Here is a 12,520-nt window from a genome sequence, read left to right as displayed (position 1 = left end):
TTCTTTGCATTTTACTTCATATCCCTTTCTAACAGCCTTCCTCTATTAGTCCTATGCCACATTTCCTAGTCTGAGCATCTAAGACTTGGTTACCACTTGGCTAGGAAAAACAAAGGTTGAGTTAATGCAGGTCATTAAAAAGTGCCCAAATAAATTGGAAACGTTTATGAATAGTTTTTTTAAGAAATTTATTCATATTAAAAGCTCCTCCAAATCACTAATAAGTGAAAAAAATACTCATTAAATAATTACTATATAATATGCTCATTTCTAATGATGCAAAAATTGAGGAAACCGAGGCAGAAAGAGGTTAAGTGACTTGCCCAGGATCACAGAGCTAGTATGTGACTAAGGCAGGATCTGAAGCAGGTCTTCCCAAGTCCAAATCCAACTTCTTATCTACTACACCACCCAGATGTCTTTTCCTTTAAGCTAATGTGCCCTCTGGTTGTACAATAAAAAAAAAACATCAGTGAGGATGCATGAAGCATGTTCTTAAGTGAGTAATGACCTACACAGGGCATATAACCTGAAGTAGTTTCTAGGTGTCACATGTGAAGGGTATCCAGGTGCTACACATGAAATGTCAAAAAAAAAAAGTTATACTCAATTGCAAAAAAGTGATTGTCCCAGTGATAACAGTACTAGGAACTATACTATAAATGCTATTAAATGGAAGGGAAAAAAGACCTATTTGTACACAAATATTCAATTTGTAATAATGAAAACTGCAAACATAAATTGTGGGACATACCCTATGCCTGGGAAATATCTAAACAAATTGTGATAGATGAGTATTATTGCATCATCATAAACAAAACAACAAAACAGACAACAAATGTCAAAACACAAAAAGTTTTAAGTGGGGTCACAGAATCAGACATGACTTAAAAACAACAACAATAGCATGTAGTTGATTCCCAGATCTATATATGCAGCCCTAATCTCTCTCTTGGGCTATAGCCCTACATTACCACTTGCCTTTTGGGCATCTCAAACTCAGCCATTTCCAAATACTGATTTTTTTCCCCACGACTCCTTTTCCAAATTTCCTTACTGCTGTCCAAAGCACCATCATCCTTGAACTTCTCTGCCTCCTGTCTTCCTTCAAGTCCCAGTTAAAATCCCTGCTTCTAAAGGACGCCTTTTCCAAGCTCTTAATTTGTAGTTCGTTCCCTCTGTTAATTATCTCCAATTTATCCACAACATAGCTTATTTGTACATAGTTGTCGGGTATGTTGTCTTCCCTATTGGAATGTGAGCTCTATGAAAGCAGGAATTGTCTTTTGCCTTTCTTTGTATATACTCCGGGGCTTAGCATGGTCTTTGGAACATAGGATGCACTTAATAAGCATTTACTGATTAACTTTAGTGTGGGGCTTGAAGTCAGAAAGATCTGTATTCAAATCCCACATTTACTAAACCTCTGTGACCTTCAGTATGTCTTAGAATCTGTTTTCCTCATCTTTAAAATGGGCATTGTAATAGAAACCAACAGTGTTGTCATGAGGATCAAATACAACATGTAAATGCCAACAATCATTACTATGCCTCTGCAATGCTGGTTGCTCCTTCCATTATAATAAAATAACTGACATTTATATATCATCTTACCTACCTAAGATGTGGATACTACAGTTATTACAATTTTACAGATCAGACCAGGACACTGAAGCTTAAAGAGCTTAAGTGACTTGCGCAGGGTCACACAGATATCCTAAGTGTCAGAATTTGAATGTGGGAGTTCCTAGCTCAAACTCCTGAACTATTCATTAGGTCACCATCATCATTATTATGTAATTATGTAAGAGTACTTGGAGGACACTGCTAGTAAAAATTTAAAGTTCTCTATGGTTTTGCAACTGCAAGCACACATGCAGATATTACCCCTATTCTTGGAACTACTTGAGCAAAATTAAATTCATGCCTTGGGCCAAATTTGACCCAAAGATCATTGGTTTCCCCCACCCTCACTCTATATCAAACACAAAGCCAGATACTAGTGCACCAACTGCATACCTGCTTAAGACTACTGGTGATGCTTGTTATGATTAGGATTACTCATAACCAGAAAAGGGGCATCACCTACTCCCTGAGGAATGTTTACAACATTTATTTTATTGCAGTTTCTTGCTCCTTCCACCGACTATATACAGGCCGTCATTTCTCAGCAGCATGATTTAGCAACATGTAGTCACATATAATTAATATCCAAGTTTTAATACCTCAGTAGTAAATCCTCCAAGTGTCCTTTTGAAAAATAAAATAAAGTAATAAAGTGTATATCTTGTGTGGATAAAGACTGAGGGGGGGTCAGGAGATAAACTGTCATGTAAAATTACTACTCTCCCAAAGCAAATATCACATTGCCAACTTGAGAGCTTGACACCCTTGTAAAATGCAGATTTATGGTCATTTTACTATGTCACAATTTTGAATTTATTGCTATTTTTCTGGATTTGGGGTTTGGCAATAAGTCCTAGATAAATCAAAATTCTTTCATTTTAAAGGAGATTTTCACCAATTGAATCATTCTTACTGCCTTCAAGGAATTTATACATGATGGGTGAGGGGAAGATAAAATATCCATACAAGAGCATCTGAAGAAGGAGAGAGTAACAAATGGAAGGATCAGGAAAGGTGGTACATAAGAGCTAGACTAGGAATAAACTTTATAGGAAGTTAAGGCTCCTAATACTACAATAAAAGCACCAAAAGACAGGCTGTGGGAAACAATAAAGGAGATTGGAATACAGTTTAGGGAACAGAAAGTAGGTCAGCTTGGCTAAAAGAGTATGAAGGGGAGTTCTGTGAAGTAAAACTGGAGTGGGCAGGCTGAAGCCAGATTGTGAAAATGTTTTAAATATTAGTCTCTGGAATTATCTTAGAAGTTATAAGGAGCCAATGAAGATTTCTGAGCAAGGAAGTGACAATCATTATTCACATTATACCAACAAACACTAAGCCAGATACCAGAGCACCAATTATATATATACCTGCACTTTAAGATTATCTTGGTGATTGTTTTTTAAAGCTGATATAAAATCCTTTATTTGGCATTCAAAGCACTTCATAACCTGCCCTCTCAAATTTTCTAGTCTTCTTACACCAAGGCCCCACCTCTAAGAACAGTGAGATCCAATTAACACTAGTCTCCTTGCTGTTTCTCGAACAAGATACTCCACCTCTCAGCTCCAGACATTTTCTCTGACTGTCCTTCACAAGTGGAAATTCTCTCCCTCTTCATTTCTGCCTTCTGGCTTCCTCTAAGTTTCAGCTAAAATCCCACCTTCCTACACAAAACCTTTCCCAAACCTTCTAATTTTAGTGCCTTTCCTCTGTTGATTACTTCTAATTTATCCTTATTTAACTTGTTTATAAATAATTGTTTGCATGTTGTCTTCCCCATTAGATTGAGCTCCTTGAGAGCAGAAACTATTTTTTGCCTTTCTTTGTATCCCCAGAACTTAGCACAGTACCTGGCACATAACAGGCACTTGGTGTTCATTGACTGACTAGTATGTGGCATCCAGCATACATCCCATAATCAGTAAATATTCAATCTAATCCTGTCTGCTTGTTTTGCCATTCTAATTTAGGACAAATCACTTAACCTTTCTGAGACTGTTTCCTGATCTGTCAAATGGGGGGAGGAGGGGATGCCCTGCTACGGTAGAGGTAGATGACCTTCCTTCTAGTCCTAAAATTCTATGATCCTATGATCCTTATGACCTGTCCCCTTCCCATTTTCAGGCCTTCCTTTGTCCACCAGCATTCTGCAACTTCTACTTCGAAGACTTTCTCACACTGTCAAGGGTCCTAGCTACTGCTATCTTCAAGGCCACTTATACTGCCTCAAAAGAAGTTCAGCACCTGGATTCCTCTCCACCAAATCTCCTGCCCTTGTGGACTTGAGAGACGTCCCCTAGAACAACAATCCAACTCCCACGATCTATATCTTCACTCTACTTCCAAGAAGGTGACACTACGTTAAACCCAAACTGTTTCATTTCCATGATCACAAACTGTGAAATTCCTCTCCTAGCTTTCTTGTCCTTCCATCTCTCCATCTAACTATTTTTTTTCTTTTCTTCTTTTAAATAGTTTTGCTACGACTTTAAAATGCGTGGAAAATTTTACATCTATTTAGTCCTTTCTCCATGCCTTTCTCCTAAGGCATAAAACAGGCAGATACAAAACATTTCTAGAACTTTCAACATTGCACCTTTAATCCTTTTAATTGTATTTGCCTCTGACTCACTTTTAAACCCATTCTTCAAACTCACCACAACCTAATACTACCTTCTATTCTTTCCTGATTCTGACTCCACTTTATTCACTTCAAAGTTCAACTAACTTACTGTCTTGAATTCAATTCTACAAGCACTTGTTACTTGCTCAGGCCTGCAGTTTAAATGTCATCCTTGGCACCTTCCTCTCTCTTACCCACTACATCCAATCTGATTCCAACACCCATTTCACTTTGCAACAATTCTCAAATATTCCCTCTTCTCTCTGATACTGCCACCATTCCGATTCAGCGCTATATCACCACACACCTGGACTACTGCAACAGCCTGCTTGTTGGTCACCCTGCCACAAGTCTCTCCCTACTCTAATCTAACCTTCATTCAGCTGCCAAACTTGATTTTCCTAAAGTGAAAGTCTGACCATGTGTATCGGTCTGTCTCTTTCTCTGTGTGTGTGTGTGTGTCTTTCTCTCACACTCTCTCACACACACACACACACACACACACACACACACACACACCCCTCAAATGGTTCCTTATCATCTAATGACCCTCACATATTGGCTTAATTTTAAAATGTAATGTTACCTATGTTATTGTATTTTTATTTATTTTGTTAAATATTTCCCAATTACATTTTAATCTGATTCTGGCCCCACTCAGAAGCGTTGTCAGAGACATGCGGCAGACTGGTATGTCTGACACCTCTGACTTACAAGATCAAATATCTTCTGTTTGCCACTCTGAGTACTTCATAACCTAGCCCTTTCCCCCCACCTTTCCAATTTTCTTACACCTTACAGCTCCCCCACCCTCACTCCCTGCCTCCTCACATATTCTTTGATCTAGTGACACTGGCCTCCTTGCTATTTCTCAAACAAGACACTCCATTTCTCAGTTCCAGACATTTTCTCTGGTTATTCGTCATGCCTGCAATGCTCTTCCTTCTCATCTCTGCCTCTTGGCTGCCCTAATGTCTCGCTAAAATTCCACCTACAAGAAGCCTTTCCCAATTCCAGTGCCTTCTCTCTGTTGATTACTTCCTATTTATTCTGTATATAGTTTGTCTGTACATAGTTGTTTGCATGTTGTCTTTCCCATTAGACTGTGAGCTCCAAGAGGGCAGAGACTGTAGTCTGACTTTCTTTATATCCTCAGCACTTAACATAGCGCCTGGCACATAGAAAGTACTAAATTTTTTTTAAAAAGTACTTAATAAATGCTTATTGATGGGGCCGCTAGGTGGCGCAGTGGATAGAGCAGTGGCCCTGCAGTCAGGAGGACCTGAATTCAAATATGACCTCAGACACATTACTCACTAGCTGTGTGACTCTGGGCAAGTCACTTAACCCCAATTGCCTGGCAAAAAAAAATGCTTATCGACTATCAACTGTGTACTATGTTGAACCACGCTGAGCACTTAGAATGCAAAGATAAAAAGAAAATTTTAGTCCCTGCTATACAAGAACTTACTTTCTACTAGGGGAAAATACACATACACAAAAAAGTATACACAAAATATACCATTTGAGGTAGGGGTGGCCTTAGTGACTGAAGGATCAGGATAGACTTCCTAAAGAAGGTGACCACAACTGAACTATGAAAAAGATAGGAATACTAAAAGGTAGAACTGAGGAGAGACTGCATTACAGGAACAGAGGGCTAAGACATGGAAACACAGAGATGTAATGTCATGTATGGGGAAACAGTAAATACGCAGAGCAGATGAAGGAAAGCAATAAGCAAAAAGCCTACAAAGGCAGGCTGGAACCAGAGAGTGAAGGATTTCAAAAGTCAAAGAAAGATGTGTGTTTCCTAGGCAAGAGATAACCAATGGAGTTTCTTGAGCAGGGAAAGAGACACAGAACTGTGCTTCAGGAATATCAATTTGACGGCTGTTTAGAGGACAGAATGGAGAGGGGAAAGATGGGCAGGGAGATCAATTAGGAGTCATGCAATAGTCCAGGGCGAAGTGAAGTAGACCTGAATTAGTGTGGTGGTCAGGAGTGAAGAGAAGAGTTCAGATGTAGATGGGATATATATGTGGAGGTCAGAAAAACACCCACTATTATCCCTCTTGGCTCTTACTCAAGAGTTTCTAAAATATCCCCATTACAACATATCTCAACAACTGGTCATTCTGCCTCTGCTTGAAGACCTCCAAAGATGGAAAATCTACTACCTTCCTGGCACTCATGGTACAAAGGAAGAGCAACAGATTTTGAAGATGATCTTGCTTCAAATCCTTCATCTGCTCTTTACTGTTTGACTTTGAACGAGACACTTAGCTTCTCTAGGTCTTAGTTTCCTTATCTGCAAAATAAGGACTTGACTATATGGTATCTAAAGTTTCTTACAGCTGCCTTTTTTTTCTGACAGCAAACCTGTTTTCCTCTTTGCAACTTCCACCCATTGCTCCCAGTTCCGACCTCTGCCAAACAGAGCAAGTCTAATCCCTGGGGATCCACATAACCCTTCAAATACAGGAAGACAGCTATTACGATTTCTCAAGTTTTATTTTCTCCATAAACTGCTATTCCTAAAAGTTAGATGTATTGTAGGATCAACATCCATAGAAGTTTTCCCTGTGCCAGGACATCATAAGTCTGGTCCCTGAAAAAATATTTTCTTTTTTGTTAATTTGTCTTGAAAGAGCTAAATGTCAGGGTCAGCTAGGTGGCACAGCAGGATAGAGCGCTGGCCCTGGAGTCAGGAGTACCTGAGTTCAAATCCAGCCTCAGACACATGACACTTACCCTAGACAAGTTCCTTAACCTCAACTGCCTCACCAAAAAAGAAAAAAGCTGAAGGTCAACATTGGATTAGCTGGCTGCTCTAATCCATTCCAACTCTAAAAAAGCTGTAATTCTGTCTTTTGAGAGTTGCTTGGGACATTGAGAGGTTAAGTGAATTGTCCAGAGATGAAGAATCAAGGGTAGGATTAGACTTCCTCTATCCACTATGCCACAGTGGCTCTTCTTTTGTTATTTACAAGATAAAAGCAAAATTTTTGACTGAAAATTATGAGAATCACTTCAAATATCTTCCATGCAATCATTAGAATTTTACTGAGTACTTAGTCATTGATATAATAATCACAAACAAAAATGTAAACTTATTCAAAGATCATAGTATGATGTCCAAACTGCACATGATCAATGTATGAGGGTCACTCTTGTCCCTTCTACAATGACCAGTAATTTAGTTCGCCTTTTCATCAAGAACTATTTCAGTGGATTTACTTGGCCTATCTTTGCATTCTGTCCAACTTCAGTCTTTACTTTTTGGTGATTCTATCACTGAACAGAATGCCAGAATCTATTACTGTCACTACCACTACCTATCAATGGCTACTTTGCATTGTTGAAGACTGTAACTTCACATGCCTTTCAAAGTATTTCTTCTCTTTAGTTTACAAAACAATCATATTCCTTCCAGCTCATCCTACAAACTGCCTTAATAAAACATCTACTACCATCTTTCATATAACTAATTCAAAAATTCAATACATTCAATTCAACCAGCATTCTTACTGTTCCAGGTACTAAGTAAGGGTGAGAATGAGCTGTGCCACACATGCTTCTGTCTGCTGTCCCTGCCAGATAGGATGCGGAGCCCTACTCCAGTAGCCCAAGGGGTGACACCCCTGAGATTTGATGAGCTTCTCCCCCCCCCACCCCTAGTTTTACAAGCTACCATTTCTCATTAGCCTTAGTATTAAAGGCTCCAAACAGACTACTCTCCAAAGGGTACAGAAGGACTTCTATCACTCTGGTATCTGGTGTCCCCATTATAGCAACACTGTTAAGTTTATTATTTCCTCAGTATAGTATGAAACAAAGTTGGCTGGGGCAATTTTAGTGAGGGATGTCTATACAATCATTATGAAGATCCACTACTTTCCTTTTGTTACTGGTGTAGAGTTGAAGTAACTGCACCCTCCTTGATATATCTACAAGACTTCTACAAATATTTAAGCAATTGTAGTTTTAATACTGAGTCACCAAAGTCAGCCAAAGAAATTCAAAATCAGCCTTCTGAAGTTTCCAAACAGACTGCTGAGTATATCTATGCATTTAAAATGACCTCAGGAGAAAGCAAATTGTATTGTATTTCACTAAATTGATTGTACCTTATTAAGGATTCAGCACACAGACAAGATATACCTCCTATTTTCAAGATTAGAATTAATAAACTAAAACAGATGTTTAGGGAGAATTGATTTCAAGTCAGGAAAGATGGGTTTTCAGTAAAGCTTTGAAAAAGTGAAATATGGTGAACGCATGGTAGAACATTCTACAGGATGAAGAGTCAAAGTCCTACAGTGGAGATGTCCTCAGTTTTGTTTTGTTTTTTTCAACAGTGGTCCACATGGTCAGAAATCTAAGTTATGTACACAAGTCTGATTTATTCATTTCCAAAAATGGTAAAGAGAGACAGCAAGGAAGAGCGGACAGAGAGTCAGCCTTGAACCCAGGAATACCTGGATATAAATTCTGCCTCTGTCACAGTTCATCTCTCAATACTCCAAGCAATCCAAGAGAAGTGGTCTACCTGGCTCAATAGAAGGCACTTTCTCACCCAAGAGTTCATGATATCAATGAAATCAAAGGTCTAGTCTAGCCCTAGCCATCATAAGAGTGAAGTATAGCCTGTTACCTATACAAAAAATACGGATTTACAGCAGTAATACCAATGCAATCAATATTATTCATTAGAAAGGATACCATTACAGGCCTAGTGCCAGTCATTATCCAATTTTTTTCAAGTCATTGTGAATATTGATATTCAATAGATATAACTATTCTTGGAAACTGAGCTGTACTTAGTACGTAGTCTGAGACACAAATTGGGGATTCAATGGACAATGGAAAGGGAAAAAACTATTAAGTGTATTTAATACACAGAGTGACAAGAGTTTCAAAGGTCAACTAATCTAAATATAACTACTGTGAGACACTAAGATTCAGTTAAAGGTTAACACACACAACACAAAGCAATTTCACTCTCACAGCTCTGGTGAACTGCAACACATTTCTGATCAAAATGATGCCTTAAAAAATAATTTCAAAAAAACAAAAAACAAAACAAAAAAATTTTAAAAAAAATTTCATTCAGTACATCAGGTTGTGTAGGGCAAACGAAAAAAGCAATGGTTGTGCAGGTAGAGCACCTGGATTAAAATTCTGCCTTCTGTCTTTGTGACTGTGGACAAGTTGCAACCTCCTCAGGTAAGTTTCTTATCTGTAAAATGAGGAGGTTGGACCAGATCCAGATGGCCTCCTCCCCTACTTTCCAGGTCTCTATGATCAACTGTTTCTTAGGGATTAATGCTAAGTATACTTACATCCTTCAATGTATTTAAATATCCTATTTTAGTTGGGTCTTTCTGTTTTTATACAAATTGGTTATTGATGTTGCTAAGTATTAAATTTAATAAAAATGTAATGTTTAACATAGTTCAATTCCATCGTTGTCAGAGCTTTAACAAAGGAAAAATTAATAGGGGTTTCATAATGCTGAATAACCTCAACTCCTTATTAGGTACCAGAAGTCAAAAAAGAAAAATATAACTAGGAATGTGGTACACACGCAGCTCCCACGAACTAGTGAAAAATTACTTGTCAGTGTTTAATTCACTTCACCTTATTTCGAGGACAAGTCTAAGCATGTTATTTTCTGTGTCTAAATATCTTTAAGCTATCTTCGACTGTATAAGGAAAAAAAGTCAACTATCACCAAAAAAAAAAAAGAACTACCATTTTAACGTAATTTGCACAGTAAAAATATAGAGGCGATGTCCTTGGTTAATCGCAATCCGTACACTCTCTTCCATAACCAACCAAAGCCTGCGAGGGGCTTTATACAAAGCCACAGATAATAGGACGGAGCCTGGCAAAACACCAGCCTTGGTTTTAAAAGCCTCCAAAGAAATAATGCTCGGGGAACCATCGTCTGTCAGCAGCAGAGAAAATCCGGGGGCGCAAACCAGCCGAGGAAGAGAAGGTCCTTCTTTGAGGTGGCCCCCACCCTGGACACACCGGGGACCCCAAAGCCCCGCGGCGGGGCACACGCCACTTCTTTCTCTAGCCGGCTGAGATTGGTTCCCCGTCCCCAGCTCCGCGGGACACCGGCCTCAGGGCCAGGGACGGGCCTCGAGCGCGGGGAGCCGGAGGTCCGGGGCCGGACGGGGGCACCGAAGTGGGCTGGGGCCGGACGGAAGCCTCGGCGGCCGCCCCTTCCCTCGGCCCTCTGCCCCCAGCCCCGGCCGGGTAGGACTCCCGCGCGCCCGGCCCGAGGCGGGACGGGGCAGGCGGGCGCCCCGTCTTCCCCAGACCCCAACATGGCGTCGGTGGCGGGAGCCGCCGCCGCCGCCGCCCGGGAGGGGGCAGGACTACGGCTCTCTGCGCCGGAGTAAGAGCTCGGAAAGTTTCCCTTCGAAGCCGCCGGAGGCACCTACCCGGACCCACGCCCGGCGGCAGTCAGCGAGGCTCCAGAGCTTCCTGGTAGCTGGGGTGAGGAGCGGCCGGCGGCAGGCGGTATCCCCGCCCGGCAGCCCTCCCCCGGGGGCAGCGCGAGCCCCTCTCCGAGAGTGCGAGTGGACGCCGCGGAGGAGGAGGAAGAGGAGGCGCCGCAGCCGCCGCCCGGACCCCGCTCGAAGCCGATCCCGATCCGGACCCGCCGAGCCAGGAGCGCGGCGGGCGGCCGTGGGTTCACAGGTGACTCTTAATCGCCGCTCCCGAGACTCCCCCGCCCCCCGCCACCACCGCCTCCTCCAGTCAACTGCGGACCCAACCGCCTCCTCCGCGGCGGCGCGTGCGCGACTGCCGGCGCGCGCACGAACTTCAGAGCACACCCACCCCGCCCTCGAGGCGCGCGGGAGGCGGGGCGAGCTGTGGAGGCCCCGCCCCCCCCGAGGTCGGGAAAGGGTGGGGTTGGACAAGAGCTAGGAAGGGAGGGTCCCGACGCCATTTTGGGCAGGGCTTGAGAATTTCGTCCTCTTCTGCCTTTCTTCCTGATCTAGGTGGTGTCACTGCCGCTTATTATCATCACTTCCACCCCTTTCTGGAAAGGCTTGATTAACTTTTAACGAAGTCAGATAGAGTGAAAAAAGCCTGGTATCACATTTTATGCGTGGAATGTAAAAGCAATGGAAGGCACTTGGTAGAATGTCACCTCGCTGAGGGCAGGGACTATTCCTTTGTGCTGAACAGCACCTGGCACATAGTAGGCACTTCATGGGGCAGTGCTGCACCTGGAGTCAAATCCTGCCTCAGTCACTTACCAGCTGTGTAATTCTGGGCACTTAAACTCTTCCTAAGTTTCCTCATCTGTAAAAAACTGGGATTAATAATAATAATAATAATAATAATAATCAAGACTGTGGAGAGGACAAAATGAGAAATATTAAAGTGCTATGAAAATGATGGTTATCACTAGTACAAATGTTGAATTGGGGCGAAAAGAAAAGAAAGCCTGCGCTCTGGACAATGTGCTGTGTGTGTGTTTAGAAGTGCCTGGCATGCAGTAGACGCTTTGTAAATATTTATTGGTTCATTGATTCTAATTCTGCCTCTGCTGTTTCCTAACCTGAGTGCCTTTTGGCAAGTCTTTTAACCTCTGCCTGGGCCCTAATTTGTCTGCAAAATTAGTTCCTTGGCTGTTGTTCAGTCCTGTTGTAACCCCATTTAGGGTTTTCTTGGCAAAGATACTGGCATAGTTTGCCATTTCCTTCTCCATCTAATTTTACAGATGAGGAAGCTGAGGCCAGGGTCACACGGCTAGTAAGTGTCTTTGCTGAATTTGAGCTCAAGTCTTCCTGACTCCAGGCCAGGTGCTCTATGGGCTGTGCTACCTCCTCTAGGCTTCCCCTCTGAATGAAAAATGTTGGCCAGCATAAGGAAAGGAAATCTATTGACTCCTACAGAGGTCTGAGTAGGCTTGTAGGAAAAGGTTTTAACACCTGTTGGTTATTTTCTTCTCTTTTCCCTACATTAATGGGGGATCCAATAATGGGAGCTGGCCCTTTTAGGGCCTTTTCCATTTGTTGGTTCAGTGAAATGGCAAAACCTTCAAATTAGAGTTAAGTGGAAAGTGGATTGGATGTGGAGGGAGAAAGACCTGAGTCCAAATTTAGACTCTGATACTTACCTGTGTGGCCTTAAGTAAGTTATTTAACCTGTTTCCTTATCTGTAAAATGAAGGGATTGGAGAAAAATCAGGCACTACATTTAAATAATTGACTTGTGCCTCCACCTTTAATTTTACTT

General features: G+C 41.6%; 1 protein-coding gene across 1 annotated transcript in view; it reads right to left on the bottom strand.

Moving 5' to 3' along the window:
• The window catches only part of PLEKHF2 (pleckstrin homology and FYVE domain containing 2), a 30,090-nt gene extending 19,290 nt beyond the window's left edge, over window positions 1–10,800 (bottom strand). The window contains exon 1 of the mRNA XM_020968783.2: window positions 10,711–10,800. The gene's annotated coding sequence lies outside the window, so the exon portion shown is untranslated. The remainder of the gene's footprint in view (window positions 1–10,710) is intronic.
• Window positions 10,801–12,520: the final 1,720 nt, after the last annotated feature.

This window comes from Phascolarctos cinereus, unplaced genomic scaffold (genome assembly GCF_003287225.1).
Source record: "Phascolarctos cinereus isolate Bilbo 61053 unplaced genomic scaffold, phaCin_HiC Scaffold_4;HRSCAF=312, whole genome shotgun sequence".
Classification (NCBI taxonomy): Eukaryota; Metazoa; Chordata; class Mammalia; order Diprotodontia; family Phascolarctidae; genus Phascolarctos; species Phascolarctos cinereus.
Note: the sequence above shows the minus strand (reverse complement) of the source record. Positions and strands in the feature narration are given on the sequence as shown.